This window comes from Cucurbita pepo, chromosome LG14, assembly GCF_002806865.2.
Source record: "Cucurbita pepo subsp. pepo cultivar mu-cu-16 chromosome LG14, ASM280686v2, whole genome shotgun sequence".
Taxonomy (NCBI): domain Eukaryota; kingdom Viridiplantae; phylum Streptophyta; class Magnoliopsida; order Cucurbitales; family Cucurbitaceae; genus Cucurbita; species Cucurbita pepo.
Window position 1 is genome coordinate 5,526,054 of NC_036651.1, and position 17,986 is coordinate 5,544,039.

General features: G+C 34.6%; 1 long non-coding RNA gene across 1 annotated transcript; it reads left to right on the forward strand.

Moving 5' to 3' along the window:
* Window positions 1-13,355: 13,355 nt before the first annotated feature.
* Window positions 13,356-13,947, forward strand: LOC111810843. Its single transcript, XR_002817458.1, has 2 exons — window positions 13,356-13,392; window positions 13,656-13,947. It is a non-coding gene; the product is annotated as an uncharacterized LOC111810843 (long non-coding RNA).
* Window positions 13,948-17,986: the final 4,039 nt, after the last annotated feature.

The following is a 17,986-nucleotide window of genomic DNA, read 5'->3' on the forward strand; positions in this document are numbered from 1 at the left end:
AGATAAATGCAAGCGAATATAGATTCCACAAAAGTATAAAGAAAATTTATCACCTAGAGAAAAATAGAAGAATAAGAGCAAACAAAAATTCACTCAAATTTAATAGAAGATTGTTACTATCTATATAGTTTTTTTCTTTTTCTTTTTTTTTTCAGAAAAAATTACTCACGTATACACATACAAAAGTTATGTATTAACAATTTTAAAACCAAATTCTAAGAAAGAGTTTAAATTGATTTTCTTGTAAAAATTTAGGGTGGTAATTGATACAACTCTAAGAAAGAGTCTATATTGTAGCCCAATCTTCACTCACGAGCCCGTCCCATATCGTGTCTTTGGCCAACCCAGCATATTGCGAAAGTTGACCCGCACGCACTCTCGATCCACCCAATGACTCGACTCACAACTCGCATGTTTTCTTCGTAACCCATGTACGGTGTGCGTGATTTAGCCGTTCAGTGGTGACTCATCTCAGCTCGCTTATCTGTTCAATTCCCTGTGTGCGGCTCACACTCGGCTTAAGCAGCTCATTCAGGCTCGAAATAGGGTTTTTGGTATTAATCTCCATGTTTTTAACCCTTCAAAGTTGAGTGATTCTGGCTTAGGACAATTAAGTAAGTGGCTTCTATCGATTTGGTTGGATGAATTGTACTATGTAGGATGACACGTATTCCTACCATACACTTGTCATATGTATGATATTTTATGTTAGAGTTCAGAGTTTAGGATCGAGAAAAAAGAAAAGCAGAGAAGGCTATTGAAACATAGGCTTTTGAATTCAAAGTGAGAGGCCATCAGCTTTTTGGTATAGCCAATCCATAATTTGAGTGGCCCCAACAAAAATGTAAAAACAAAAGGGGTTTTCATTATAATATGCCATTTTTCCATGTAAGAAGAATCATTCGTTTATGGCTTAAATTGAGTAAAAGAGAGAGAAAAGGAACAACTATTATAAACATTCCCATGAGTAATTACTCATGCAATATTCCCATGAAATCTAACACCAGATGAAATCTAACACTAGATGAAATCTAACCCTAGATCATCATAAAATAGAGAGATTTTAACTTGAAATTGATATTATGGGTTCACGTAAATTGACTTAGATGCAAAAGACAAAATCAAATTTTCATTAATGACAAATTGGTAACACCAGTCTAAGCTAATCAAGTAAGTGGTCTTACTATCGACATGATTATATTTGATGTTGACACGTACTTCGTAATTCTGCACATGTCATATATTTTGATATGTGTGAATTGTATGTGAATCGATATGCTTATGATATGTTATGTATATGTTATAATATGTGAATTGTATTATAATACTTACGGTACAATGTGATTAATGATATGTTTGAGATAGGATACGAGAATGATGCACTAAATGTAATGTAATGGTAGGAGTAAGATATGTTCATGTCATGTTAAGGTTAGGTTACGTATCGAAATGCTATGGATATGAGAGATTGATAAAAACGATATGGTCATAATCGACTGATAAAAGAATACGATTAGATTAAGGGTAGAAAGGGATAAAATTATGATAGATTGATAAAACGATAGCGTTAGAACATTCCTGTAACGTTATGACTAAGATACATTTATGTAACCATATAATTGTGATATGTATAAGAACGTTAAGGCTATGATATGTTAGGGAACGATATGACCATGAAGTGTTTACAATTTGATATGATTATGATACGACATGTGAATGATGAATATATATATTTGTGATAGGATATAAAATATGTTATGGTAGGAGATATGTGATAAATTGACATATTTATGATATGATATATTGCGATGCGATATGTTATGGTATGATATGTGTGATGAAATGCTATGTTAAAATCATGGAACATTATGTTATATCTCCTAAATTTTGTGTATATAACATGATATGAATGACATGAAATCGGGATAAATGACATGAAATATAACCTCGTTATAATTACGTATGATATGAGAACTGAAAAATTAGAAATGAATGTGCTCATGCATTGGAGGATACCCCTATGTCATCACGAGGTCACAGATGCGTAAACCACTAGGCAGGTGAAGTATCATTATGTTTTACATAATGCTGTCATGACGGTTACTAATTCTAATGGGTGTCTAGCATAAGGAGCCGCCAGAGCAGGCTCGCCCGAAAAGAAAAGGGGCCCAATGGTGTGCGAACTGACTGGTGAGCCCATACTCGCACGTATGGACTGTGTGTAGAGTATATGGTACACATCCAAGCTGCCTGTTAGGATAGTGCCGTAGGAAAACAGACTGATATGATAGGTCCCCTCATTACATTCACATGTTCTTGCATTTAACCTCCGATAGTAGGGGTCAATTATTGAGTATTGCTTTAAATACTCAAGTCGTGTGCTACCTTTATTTCAAGTTAAGGCAAGACATTCCTCTATTGTTGACGACAGCATCGCAAGTTGAGACCATGGCACACACATAAGGTAGTCGTATTTATTTTCTTAGACATAGGCTAGAATATGATATTTTTAATTTAAATGTTTATTATTTTATTTAGTCTTTTGTTGTGTCCTTTTTTTAAGGTGTTTTCTCTTAAGATGGAGGTGATGATTTATGAAAGTTTAAATGAAGTATTTCCGCATTCAATTTTCATGATATGTATACGGTGGCGACATTAAATTAAATAGAAAACTTTGGGTCGTTACAGTTTGTCTTGCATCATACATTATGTCATGGTTGTAAGTTATGGCTCATACATATTTGTGTGACATGTGTATCGGGATATTTTCCATTATGAAGAGAACATATGCGTACATTATAACTTATGATCTACATCATTATGTTCACCATGATATTATGTGGGTCATTTCTTTCTATGGTGTTCGACATAGAGCCCGTTAACGAGTGCTAGTCTGACGAGTCAGGCCCAGGGGGTGTGTGATCCTACCTTATGAAACCATGCTCGCATGCATGGGTCATGTGTAGAGAAGTACTACACATCCATGCTTGCCCAAACATAAGAGCGACATAAGTTCATACTATGATAGGTTAAAATGATAGGTTCAACTATGTGCATGTTTTTTGCATTTAATGCCCTAAACAATTGGGTTATTACTCAAGCCTACATTTTAGGTAAAGGTAAGACACTTTTGAACCGATGACGGATGACGGGCGGCGTCATGACAAAGGTTATGTAAGTAGTGTCAAGGTAACTACATTTATATCTATTTTGCAGCTCTTAGGTAAGATCTAAGGCATTGTTTCATTATTTTCTTTATTTTATTTAAATTTTATGTTACTTGTTTTCGTTTTGTTTTAAGAATTTTATTTCAAACATTAAATTCATAGCATCATTTATGAACTATTTTAAATTAAGATTTCCATATTTTACTGCGATGTTATCCATGTAGTAACGATTATATTTTAGTATAAAAATAGAGTGTCACAAATACAGTTTGAAAATACTATCACATCTAGTAAGAAATATTTGTTTTTCCTACCTATCACAATCTAATTGTTTTTCCTATATCACAATCTAATTGATCTCAAGGCTATAAGTATGTTCGTAAGTGAGGAATCGTCGATGGAAAGAAAAAGGGTCATCCCAATAAGTTCGAATTAGAGGAATTATTTTTTGGAATTGTAATAAAATATGAGAATATGGTACACATTCAAGTTATTTTTCAAGGAAGGCCTAGAGTTATTTTCTGGTACAAAAATAACATTTGATCATTTCAAATGTTTCAAAACAACGGTGGAAAAGGAAATTGGAATGCCTATAAAATGTTTAATGACAGATAGAGGAGGAGAATTCAACTCTGTAGAATTCAATGATTTTTGCAAACAGCATGGAGTGAAGAAGCAATTGACCACAACTTATACCCCACAAAAATGGAGTGGTTGAACGCAAAAATCGCACTATGATGAACTTGGTAAGAGCTATGCTGACAGAGAAGAAAGTGCCTACAAATTTCTAGCCTGAAGTAGTCAAGTGAACTATTCACATTTTGAATCGATCACCCACTCTTGCAGTAAAAGACATGACACCAGAAGATACTTGAAATGGAGTGAAACCATAATAGGTTATTTCAGAGTTTTTGGATGTGTGGGACATATTCTTATTCCAGATGCCAAGAGAAGTAAACTTGAAGATAAAAGGGTAACATGTGTTTTATTTGGAGTCAGTAGCGAATCCAAAAGCCATAGAATGTTTTATCCAACTACATATAAAATTATAGTAAGTCATAATGTAGCTTTCGAGGAGGATTGTGAATGAGATTGGAAATTTTTTGAGGTGAAACAAAATTGAATGTATGTAGAGTAACGGGTTACTTGAATAGGTGTCAAGGCACTTATACTCTTTATGTAAAAAAAATTAGCCTATAAAGACACATCCCTTGGATCGAAAAGAGAGCTTTTGTTTATTACAAGGGCGAAGATGAGGCCAACAAGCACACCCAAAAACTTTAATAAGGAGTAATTTTGTGGAGTATGAAAAAGACACTCTAAGGGGCATTTCTTATCGATGACACGAGTAGGAAGATGATTGATGAGATATGTGGCTGTAAGAAACGCGTCATCCCAAAATTTAATAGGTACATCAGTATGAGCTAGAAGGGCTAGACCAGTTTTAACAATATGATGGTGCTTGCGTTCAGCAGACCCATTTTATTCATGTGTGTGAGGGAACGAAACACGATGAGCAATTTCAGTAGAACAAAAAAATATGTTATGAATTTTCTGATATTTTCCACCCCAATTAGACTGGACACACTTGATTTTCGTATCTAGGATGCGCTCAACATGAGCTTGGAAATGCAAAAGTATACGAGGAGCTTATGTACGATCATGCATCAAATAGATCCACGAAAATTTACTAAAATCATCCATGAAGCTTATATAATATTTAAAGCCCCCAAACATCAGAAAAGATCAGTTCCAAAGGTGACGAAGACCGATGAAAAGAACTAGTATATGGTAACTTATGAGTTTTTGTTAACTGACATGCATTATAAACTGGCAAAGGTGACTCACTAGCACACGAAATATTATTGAGATGCAAAATTGACTTCACTACTTGAGATGAAGGATGTCCAAGACGTGCATGTCATTGGGAGTGACTAGTAGATCTGCTCACTAAGTCGAGCTTGAGATCATCGACATCATATGGCTTGATAGGATAGAGACCAAACTCACCTCCTGTCCAGAAGACTTTTCCTCGATCGTCGATCCATAATAGAAAAATACCAAGGTGGAATTCAAAGAATATGTCCTTATTACAAGAAAATTTATAAATGGAAAGAAGATGTTTGAAAATTTCAGGTACAAGCAAAATATTAGGCAATGTAAGAGGACGAGTAGCAGTATTAATTGAATAATGACCAGTATGCAAAATCTGCAAACCTGCTTCATTGCCGACTTGAACTTGTTCACCTCCATGATAGCGTTCACGCACAGCGAGACAATCCAGGTCACTAGGGATATGATCAGTGGTGTCTATGTCACTGTACCAATTTGAATCAATCTTGTACGAGGAAGTAGTCGCCAGTGCCGCAGAAGAAGGTTCATCTTGATAAGACTCATTCATCCTATACCAGGAGCGAAAACAATATGCCCCACTTTTTTGCAGATCTGGCAGGAAGGACGAGCAGAAGGGTCACGATGAATACCAGCCAGACGAGAGGGCGCGCCACCTCAAGAATGGTCACGACCATGATCCCCATGTCCACGGTTCTTTTGCTGACCACCATGACAAGCCTAATTGACTGAAGATCCAGGATTTAACTGAAGTTCACCTGGTTTTGTAGCTGGCGAACTTCAAACGCTATTAGATGTGCAAACACATCATCAAGCATGAGGGCTTCACTCTTGGTAGTCATCAAGGTGACGAAGGGATCATAGTTAGGGTCGAGACCAACAAGGAGATACGTGATCACGTCCTCATCTCGCGAGGCACCGCCGGCGACGGCCAGCTCAGTGGCCATGTTATAAGAATTTGATTATGTCAAAAAGAGTTAAATAAAGATCTTTTCTTTTGGATAGTTAAAGTATTTTTAGGTATTTAGTTAACTATTTTGCAAGATTTTGGTTAGTTTCTATTTCGGGTAATTTGTAAAGCTATAATATTGTCCCTTGAAACTACAGTTGTTTATGTTTATTCTTCCGTCAAAACCTAACCATTGGTATCAGAGTCACCACTAGGCTTTGTAGAGTAGTAATTTTTTAGTGATCAAATAGAGAGAGTATGAGTGAAGATAACACTTTAACGAAAATCGCTCACTTTGATGGTCACTATGATCATTGGAGTGAGCTGATGGAAAATTTGCTCAGGGCAAAGGGCCTATGGAGTGTGGTACAAATTGGTTTTTTAGAACTAGAGCAAGAAACAATACTGACTAAGGAACAAAAGTGCCACCTTGATGATGCTAGACTCAAAGATCACCAAGTAAAGCATTACCTCTTCCAGGAAATTGATTGTACTGTCTTTGAACAAATCTTGGATTGTCGCACAGCCAAGATTGTTTGAGACCCAATGAAGCGAAAATTTGGTGGAAAGCAAAAAGTGAAGAAATCTTTTTTTTAATGTACTAAGGAGAGAATTTGAGATCCTAGAGCGGAAGAAGGATGAAAGTATCACATACTATTTTGCAAGAGTAATGATAATCTCCAACCAGATGAGAAGCAATGGGAAAATAGGCCAAACAAGAAAATAGAGTAATGATAATCTCCAACGAGAAGCACTGGGAAAATAGGCCAAACAAGAAAATTGTAGAAAATATTCTGCGTACCCTGCCTGAAAAATTTACTTATGTTGTAGTATCCATTGAGGAATCCAAAGATACTGATAACATGTCCATTGATGAATTACAAAGTTCATTCGTGGTGCATGAACAAAAATTTCGAATATCCAGTATTAATGGAGAGGAGAAAGTTTTAAAAGTCGAAGGTCGAACGAAAATAAGTAATAGAGGAAGAGGAACTTACAAGGGTAGAGAACGCAAAAGAATGACTTAAGTCATTTTCAATATAAATGTCTAAAGATGAATAAGGAATTGAATGGCTCATATGGAAAGACATGAAGCAAAACGAAGTGATGCTTGGTTCTTAGATTATGGGCTCAAACCATATGCAAGTGAAGGTATGTTTTCAAGCATAGACAAGACATTTTCCCATATTGTCAAGCTTGAAAATAATGAAAGTTACAGGAAAGGGTGCCATGAAATTAACTTTGCATGGGGTTCGTTACACTATTAGTAATCTCTTGAGCGTTTGATAACTACAAGAAAAAGAAGTATGAGCGTTTGATAACTATAAGAAAAAGAAGTAGCAGCGTTGTTCAAAGTTGGTGTATGTAGTGTATGTAGTATTTATCATCCACAAAAAAAAAAAAAAATAATAATAATAACAGAGTCAGCGCAAATCGGCTGTTTATTTTGCGTACTAAACCATTTGCCACAAAAAATGCCTCTGATCAGTCAACACTTTGGCACCATCGTTATGGTCATCTCAGCTACAAAGGCTTATGCACCTTGAAACACAAAAACATGGTAAAAGGTCACCTGTGAGGGATGTATGAAAGGCAAGCAACATCGGACTCCATTTCCAAAAATAGGTAAATGGAGAGCAACAGATCTCGGCTGCAAAGGCTTACACTTTGACACCATCGTTATGGTCATCTCAGCTACAAAGGCTTATGCACCTTTTATGGTCATCTCAGCTACAAAGGCTTATGCACCTTGAAACACAAAAACATGGGGAAAGGTTTGTCGCAAATTGTAGCTCCAAACATCACCTGTGAGGGATTTATGAAAGGCAAGCAACATCGGACTCCATTTCCAAAAATGGGTAAAAATGGAGAGGAACAGGAAAATTGGGTATTGTTCATGCAGATCTATGCGGTCTAGAAAAGATACTTATTGTGCTTTATAGATGATTTTTCAAGGAAGACAGGAATTATTTTCTTGTAGAAAAATCAGAAACATTTTATTATTTCAAATGTTTCAAAACCATGGTGGAAAAGGAAATTGAAATACCTGTCAAATGTTTAAAGATATATAGAAGAGGTTCAATTCTGCAGAATTCAACGATTTTTGCAAACAGCACGGAGTGAAGAAACAATTGACCACAGCCTATACCCCATAGCAAAATGGAGTGGTTGAACGCAAAAATCACACTATGAAGAACATGGTAAGGGCTATGCTCACAAAGAAGAAAGTGCCTAAAAATTTCTCGCCTAAAGCAGTCAAGCGGACGATTCACATTTTGAATCGATCACCCACTTTTGCAGTAAAAGAATGACACCAGAAGATACTTAGAACGGAGTGAAACCATCAGTAGATTATTTCAGAGTTTTTGGATGTGTGGGACATGTTCATATTCTAGATATCAAGAGAAACAAAATTAAAGATAAAAGTGTAACATGTGTTTTATTTGGAGTCAGCGAATCCAAAGGCTATAGAATGTTCAATCCAACTACAAATAAAATTATAGTAAGTCGTAATGTAGCTTTCGAAGAAGATCGTGAATGAGATTGGAAACTTTTTTAAGGTGAAACAAAATTGGACTGGGAAAATATTGAAATTGATGAGAACATAGCCGAAGAAGGAGAAATCACGGAGGAAACGACTGAACTGGTTGTTGAAACAATTGAACGAGTTGCTGAAACTGAAGAAGGGAAAATCACGGAAGAAAAGACAGAACCGGTGGCTGAAACAATTGAACCAGTTACTGAAAACAATTTTTCCGTAGCTGTTGCACCAGATTTGAAAATAATGGAGGGGAGAAATCGACATCTACCTGAATGGTTAATTCCAGTGAAGGCTTATCTAAATAGCATGTAATTGTTTATATGGAAGATTGGTTGTAAAAGGCTACCACACAAGAGCATGTAATTGATTATACGGAAGTATACGCACCTATGGCCAAATGGATACTGTGAGAATGATCATTGCTTTTGCAGCTCAAAAAGATATGAAACTCTATCAATTAGATGTCAAATCAGTTTTTTTATATGGCGAGTTAAAAGAAGATATTTTTAACAACCAAAAGGCTATGAGAAAAAGGGGAGTGAGGAGATGTGTACAAACTCCAAAAGGCTTTCTACGGATTAAAACAAACACCTATAACCTAGTTTAGTCGAATAGACTTCTACTTCATAAAGGAAGGATTCAAACGCAGTTCCAGTGAGCAGACACTCTTCATCTAGAGGAAGGGGGGTAAAATTCATATTGTAAGCATTTATATTAATGATCTTTATTTACTGGAGACGATTGATCGCTTGTGGATGTATATAATAAAATGATATAAAATTCACAAGAATAAGTGCAAGCATACACTATCACAAATAGCAAGTAATAAGTAAATTATCGATTCCACAACAAACCTATCTTTTTGGTTAATTTTATCGCTGAAAATTAAGTAAGTTTTTGGGTAACATTCAAGTGTGTGTTGGTGATTTTGACTACTTAAACAAAAGTAAAGCAGAGTGCCACTACTGTCGAAGAATAGAAAATGATGAGAAAGAGAAAGGTTCGGCTAAGAGAGATTAAATAGATAAGTTGTGGAGTTTTATGGTAGATTTTTGTTCGTTTTAATAGATTCTCAAGCCCACTCCCAAGGGTCATGCATGGTGATTATTTCCATAATCGTTTATAATTTCTATTAATAAGACTCGAGGAGAAGAATTATTCTCAACTCTTTTATTACCCTTCAAGTCTCCTTGGAATGGAATTAAAGTATTAAAGATAATTTCATTGATCTCTCTTCTCCCGGATAAGAGAACAACTATGTATGTAAAGTAGCTAATTAAACACACATGTAAATCATTAACAACAGCTCTTTAATAAACTAAAATCGAAACGTCAACATACTTAAACTATATAAAACTCTCTCACCTACCCTATAAAGTTTAGCTCTCCATACAAACTGAATTAAACAGAGGAATTCGCATCTCAATCATGTAAAATTGATGGAATAAGAAAAGAGCTTTGTTGTCGTTCGTCAATGGAAGTTCCTTCCCTTGAGCTCTCAGGTCCACCTCTTTGACCTAATCAATCTTTATTGGTCTCCTTTTCTTTCTACTGTCAACAGCTGCTGGATTGGGGTTCTCTTCTTCTTCTCTCATTTCACAGCAGTTCACTACAGCAGAGACGGTCTAATTCGATTTTACTCCCAAGGTGTGGCTCTCTCTATTTTAGGTATCCTTTTCCTTTTATAATGCTTGTTTCTTCTCATTTAGGACGGAGTAGAGGCTGCTTCTATCTAATTCAATTTTTCTCCCAAAGTGTGGCTCTATCTATTTTAGGTATCCTTTTCCTTTGATAATGCTTGTTTCTTCTCATTTAGAACACAGAGAGGATAAAATCGTCCACCTAGGATGTTTCAAGATTTGCTACAGCATCATGGTTCAGAATAAATGTTATGGAATTTTACTAAATAACTCAATTAAGTATACAATTAAGCTCGATTTATGTAAATTGAACTTCTTTTCATATTAAATCATAATTGACTATTTCATGTATATTAATTAGAATAAATGAAGCAATTAATGAGAAAATAGTGAGTATAAGTGCAAAATTAACGATAAAAAGACTTGATATAACTCTACTCATGGATAGTTATCAACAATGAAAAATTATTGGAGGAGTTTAAACGTTCCACGAAGAAAGAGTTTGATATGATTAGATGGTATTTTTATATGTCAAAGAAAGTATGTTGCTAAAGTTTTAAATCGATTTGGCATAGTGAATTACAATTTTGTTTGCAATCCCATTGTTCCAGAACAGAAAATTGGCAAAGATGAAAATGGTGCAAAAGTAGATGTAACTTTGTATAAACAAATAGTGAGATGTCTGATATATCTCACAGCTACTCGTCCTGATCTCATGTTTGTTGTAAGTTTGATTAGTCATTTTATGACATGTCCAACACAACAACGTTTTGCAGTAGCTAAAAGGGTTTTAGGTTCGATAGATTATGGTGTATTTTATAAAAAGGGAGGAGTCAGTGATTTAATTGGATTACTGATAGTGATTATGCCAGAGACATGGAAGATAACAAGAGTACTTCAGGCTATGAGTGGAGGAGCAGTAGCTTGGTCTTCTCGTAAGCAACCTATAGTCACCTTATCAACAACAGTAGCTAAGTTTGTTGTTGTTATTGCCTGCGCATATCAAGCTGTTTGGCGGAAGAGGATGCTCAAAGAGATTGGTCACAAAGCTAATGTGTGATACTATTTCAACTATTAAGCTATCCAAAAATCTAGTTCTATGTGGACGTTCCAAATACATAAGAGTAAGATTTCACTTTCCTAGAGATCTTACAAAAGAAGAAATAGTTAAGTTATTATTTTGTGGTACTCAAAATCAACTTGTTCATATGTTGACAAAGCCTCTAAAATTAGAAGCATTTCAGAAGTTGCATAAAGAACTTTGTCGAGAGTTTATCTGACTTAACTAATTCTTGACAAAGAAGAATAAGTTCAAGGGAGGAATTGTTAGAAGAATTTGAATATGTCAATAAAGATCGTTTCTTTTGGATAATTACATTATTTGTTAGGTATTTAGTTTAACTATTCTGCAATATTTGTGGTTAGTTTCTATTTATGTTATTTCTAAAGCTATAACAGCCGAGTATTCAATAATATCATCACTTGAAACTCCAATTGTTTATGTTTCTGGCTTAGTTATTCTTCAAAACCAAATAGGTCAGCCCTTGGATCTTGCAAAAATAATCTGCAGTAGACAGATCGTATTTCTTGGACGTGGCGAGCTCAAAACGGATCTGAACAGTGCGAGTACGAGTTGACTACGAAAACATCCGCTAGAGGGTATCTCACGCCTCCTTGGAAATAGTCGCGGCAACCACATCGCGAAGAATCTCCTCATACATGGAGGAGAGAAGACCGCTAAGGACCTGTTTATCCTGATTATACCACCGATCATAGGTCGGATTAAAGACTAGGTCAGCACCAGCAGCAATTGAGGAAGGGACCAGCTTGGCAAGTCTGTCAATGGTGTCATTGAGGTATCACATAAGCTTCATACTCCGTAGGTGTGAGAGGAGCTGGGCGCACCATATGATGAAGTTGTTCTTGATGAGACGGATTGTGATAGCATGGTAGAGAGGGATTGAGGCAAAGGTCGACGTCATGGTAGATGGGATCGTGTTGGAGATGGTAGATGGGGAGGAGGAGGCAGAAGAAGAAGATATGGTAGACATTGTTAATGAATAAACCTTGGTTCTGTACAACGAAGATTACATGCGTACGAAGATTACATGTGTGGGCCTTGATCCACGGTAACAAACCAAGAGACGCAGCTCCAAGTATAGAGAATTCTCCTACAGATATAACCTTTTACGTTTAATGTGATACCCTTACATTTTAAGTAAAGGTAAAGACACCTCCTTTGAACCTTAAATGGGCCCGTGAGTAGCTAAAGTACTGCTCAAACTTCAAATTCACCCTAGATGCTTAGAAGTAGTACAAACTAGACCTGAACTTCTTAGAGTCCAAAGTAAATTTTGTGGATACCTAATGGATTAACGATGCAATGAGAACCTATAAATAGGTTGCTTACTAAATATTTTTATACTCACCCATTCTTTTTTTTTTCAAGTGTTCACAGTCTCCCTCTAGAGGTAGAGGAGCGTTCGAGAGCTGCGTGTATACAAAAGAGGCCATTCTAGAACATTAGTCCGTCTTTATATTTTGAGTCTTTTGTATTTCGTCTTGCATTCCTATCCCAAACTATTTCCCCAATTTAAATAACATCAGCTTATATTTAGATTTTATTTTATATTTAATTTCGAGTCTTTATTTCAATATAAGTTTTATCAGATTTTCATCATTTAGTTGTCTATTTTAGTCACGGAAATCTTAGTAGGTTCGTGACCGTTTTTGAGCCGTATATGAATGAATTAAAGACCACATTCTAATGAGAGGAGTCCACGTTCTAATGAGAGGAGTCCTTTAAGCTATACGAATAAGGTGCACCTTCATTTTCGGTAGTTTAATCATAGGAACTCCATAATTAAGCGTATTTTGCTTATTCTATGTTGATTGACCTCTTGAAAAATTTTCTAAGATACATGTGAGTGAAACAGAACTTGTCCTGGTATGTAGAGATTTTCTTCACTCTTAAGAAACGAGGAGTAGGTAACGTAATCACGTCGTAAGGATGCAGAAGAATGTCGAGGTCATTGGATAAGGAATAATAAAATAATAATTATAATAAAAAGAACACATTCCAAAGTCGCTATCTTTATTCTTATTCTTATACCAAAAGTGACTACAAAGAGACTTATCAATAACAAAATTACGACAAAATTCACATCGGTGTTGGCTATAAATACAAACCCATTTGGCCGAATATTTATGTATAATCAACCAAAGCATTCAACGAAATGTCTGGTATGATCTTCCTATCGCTTACTCGTAAAATTGTTTTAAAATGATATGATCAAGCGCTTTTGTAAGCTTTTAAGTTATTGTATAGCTGAAGTTATCGATCTTTAAACGTTTCCGCTCAAATTAAATATGAATGGTTTTTCATTTGCTTTTCTTCATCTTCTTGTATATTTATCTTCGTGATAAATTTTCTCGTTACGGAATCACGTGAATATGTTTGATTGTTGTGTAGTAACAAAGTTAACAAGAATATGTGTTTTGAACAGGAAAAAATCAATGGCCCGAGCTGGTGGGTGTGGAATATTCTGTTGTTGAAAATATAATAAAAAGGGAGAATCCTAACCTGAGACCACAAAAGATTTTAGCTGGGAGCCCGAGAATTTTGAATTTCGATCCTTCACGAGTTTGGGTTGATGTTAATGTTAAAAGTATATGTGTTTTAGTTCCTAACGTTGGTTGAAGACTACACATGACTATGGTCGTACAAGTTATATGTACGTAAGATAATAAAGTATATGAAAGTATTAATAAGATAGTATCGAACTACCACTTTAAGTATTGAATCGTTCCATTACTATGCCACTATTTATGTGTTAAACTTGGTTTAATAATTTGATCTTTTATTTAAAGGTATAGTTTTATGTCATTTGAGCTATTCTCGGGCTGACAATTTCACCGTTATATTATATTTAACGTATATATTTCAACCAATAATGTTCATAAAGTTTTTCCTTTGTTTCAAATGTTCGGATAATATTTCAACTTTGAAAATAATAAAATATTTTTGAAACGATTAATAAATTGAAAACAACTAGAGAATATGAATATATTATTTTTCATGTCTATATTTGTAACGATCCTAAAAATAAGATCGCTACTATATACATAATATGTCTTTTATGTGCGAAAAATTGATTTAAAATATTTTATAAACCATGTCATGGACTTAAACGTTCGTAAAATCCATTTAAATTAAAAGTAGACAACAATGAAATAGCGGAAATGAATAACAAAAATGCAATTATTTAGCGTAAGAGCTAAAGTTTAAACATAAATACAACTACCCAAGTTTTAGTTTCATGGCCTTTAACGTGACGTTGTCGTCCCTACAAGGATGCTTTACTTAAAAGAAATAACACGTGGGTATGAGTATTTAAAAATAGTAAATAAGTAGCCCCATTGTTGGGTCGAAAAATGCAAATCGAGCTTTCATCGTGGGACCTACACATTGCCCATGCATGCATGCATACATGGATCCATCATGCAGGCTTGTATACGTACACCTAAGCTTGGCTCGATGGGGCTAGCACACGCTCAAACAAGCATCTTCATCTTCATGTCATTCAATATAATAAAGGAATTCCAAAATCCCATAACTTGCATACTTGTGGTTGTTCTCAAACATAGATTTTAAAACATTCCGATTAATGTTAAGGCAAGGGTTAAGCAGATAGTGTTTCCAACTTTTATAGTGTTAGCTCAAATTTTTTTTTTTTTTTCTTTCCATTTGGTAAGCTCATGCAGCCCAATCATGATCTATTATGACTTCCATAGCCTTTTCAGTGTTCACCGTCATTCGTGCATGAGAGTTTACCGTTACCTGTAAAATATAAGGGTAGCACGTGACTTGAGTATTTTATGAAATAATCAGTAAGTCACTCCACTGTTGGGGTTAGTAATACAATCACACACAATAGATGAATGAAACCTATGTTTTAAAATCGTAACATGACCTTAGGCTCTTTCCAAGTAGGGTTGGATGCATGGTACTTCGCCACACACGGCCCACATACGCTCACATGTACTCACCAGGTGGGCTCGTATATGTACCCCTAGGCTTGATGAGGGTGAGCTTTAACAGTTACCACACTCTATAGTGGCGCCTATCATAACTTGAACTATTTATGTACTCCCTTGTTTTCTCTTGGAGCAGATAAGAGCTCCTCTATATACTACTTATGTCGTCCATCGTCCCCTATCAAGGTGAGCTTTGTTCTACACACTAAGTATATCCTCACTTAACTACTTGTGTAAGCCCTCGTTCCTTCTTAAGGCTAGTTATTATACACACCATAGCGGTTTATCATGTTATTTACTTATATGGTTCCTCGACCCCCATCAAGGCAGGTTTATTCTACACTCAATGGTGGTTCTTCATGTTACCTACTCATGTAGTCCCTCATCCCCTCTCAAGGCGAGTTTACAGGTCTTGACTCGTTTTTATAAACATCGGTAATCCCTCACATCGCCTACCCATGTAATCCCTCATCCCTTCTCAAAGCAGGTTTACGGGTCTTTAACTTAGATGCATCCGTTGGTTCGTCTTTCCATTTCAAGGAATCTAAATATTTTGTCATTACTAATGCAATATTCTAGCATAGAGATGTTGACTTTTTGACCCTTGATCTCACTTTAATTAATTTCAATCAATTAATTGATTAATGTTTTGATGATAACAAACCTACTTTTAATTATTAACTATTTTCAGTGTTTTGAACTGTTTACAGTATAGGGTCGGGAATAACAATTTCAACGACTTTTCAATTATTCAAATCAGAGCTAAAACGAATAAATTACAGTCGAGACAACATACCAAACGTGATGATGTGGCAGCAAAATCAAAATGATGACAAATCAAAATATATCAAAGTATGACATTTATAATTTTGGAAGAGTAACAAACTATGGAGTTTTTCTTATTATTATATTTCTAAATAAAATTATTTTTATAAAATATAAATTTGAATATAACCGTTACTCGCATCGATTTTTATTATTACTATATTATATTATTATATTATTATATTTTAAAATTTTAGCACTTACTCAACTAGTTTTTATTATTATTATATTATTATAATTATAATAAATTTTGAATTTTTCATTTGACCATTATTATATTAAATAAATGAATTTAGAAAATTTTATTATTTATTTAATTTTAATCTCCACCTTCCATTATTCCTAACACAATTCAATGGTCAATATTAATTCCTACATCTTGCCAGTTTTTTTCTCTATATAAACTCATCTTCCCCACATTTTAAATACACATCTTCTATAAATTCTCCAATTCTCGTTTGTTCAAAGTTTCCATTGTTTGTTGTTCTGTCCAAGCTTCCAATTTTATTTTTATTCATCTTATTTTTTAGAGAGATTTTTTTATTGCATGGTGAAAAAATAGTTGTGAGTGCTTCAAATGGTAAATTTACTCTTTCAGAGAGTTGTGGTGTGTTACTACTAAAATTCAAATACTTGTACCGGTTTGATCCTGCGACGTGGAAAGGATTGAGTTTGCTCTTGAACTCGTAAAAAGAGCGGTGTAGCGGTTTGGCTCTGATTCGTGGAAAGAGTCGAGAAAGTTGTTTATTCAAATTCCCAAGAGGCGCTTGGGGAGTGGGGTAGGTCGAGTTTGACTGAACCACTATAAAATTACGGTGTCATATTTTCTAACTCTTTCCTATTTAATTTCAAAATTATTATTGTGATTTATTGCATGTTCTAGTTGATTATTGTTTTGACTTGAATTATTTTGTTCCAGTAATTATCATTTTCTATTTATTGTAAAAAGTTTCATCATTAGAAAATTAATCATGTTTAAACACTTTTATTATTAAAACCCTATTCACCCCCTCTAGGGTTGCCATACCGATCCAACAAGAGATAATATGAGCTCTAACTTTTTTCAACATCTTATTTATGTAATCGATAGGGTGTATCACTTTTCCCTTTCTTTGTCGTAACATCGCTCGTATTTCAAAATCACTTGCATCACACATTACTTCAAAGTGAGTTTCAATCATCAATTGTCTTTTTAACGTCAGGAATGTTGTAATGCAGTGCTCATCGAAAATGAATGATCTATAATTAATGAAAGAAATTTAATTAATTTAAAACTTTAGTTAATTAATTTTATATCATTAGAATTTATCATTTGTAAATCCATATGATATTCTTCCTTGCTAATACTAACACTAAAATGATCGATTTAGTTGAAAGAAAATTTTTAAAAACAATGTTAGGTTTCCAAAGTTCCTATAAATAGGACCTTTGGTTGAGTCAAAATGGAACCAGGCTAGACTTTCTCCTTTATAATTGAAGATTCTACGGACTTCTCCCTCACCCATGGTTCAAAGATTTTCTTTCAATAGACTCACCAAGTTCCATACCTTATAGTTCAATAGCTAGGAAGAAGTTCCCGACCTCGTGGAAGCAGTTTCATATTGTCAGAATACATCTAACAAATTTACCGGCAGTAATTTCTACAAAGGTACGATTCATATTCAATTAGTATATTTTATTTTAATTCTTAATAAAATTAAACTAGGATCTAATGTTTATGTTACAGAGATGAATAGTTCATACCCTTCTCTAACTAACCCTAGTAGATTTTCAAACATTGGAAACAAACATGTTATGTTTGCCTAACACGGACCCACCTATCAATTTGACAAAAAAAAAAAAAAAAATTGACAACTTTTTTTTCTATAATATATAAATATTTTTTTATGGTCTCAGTGTCGTGTCGTGTATATATATAATATGTGCGTGTGTATGTGTATATGTATGCGTGCATGTATGTATGTGTATATGGTTT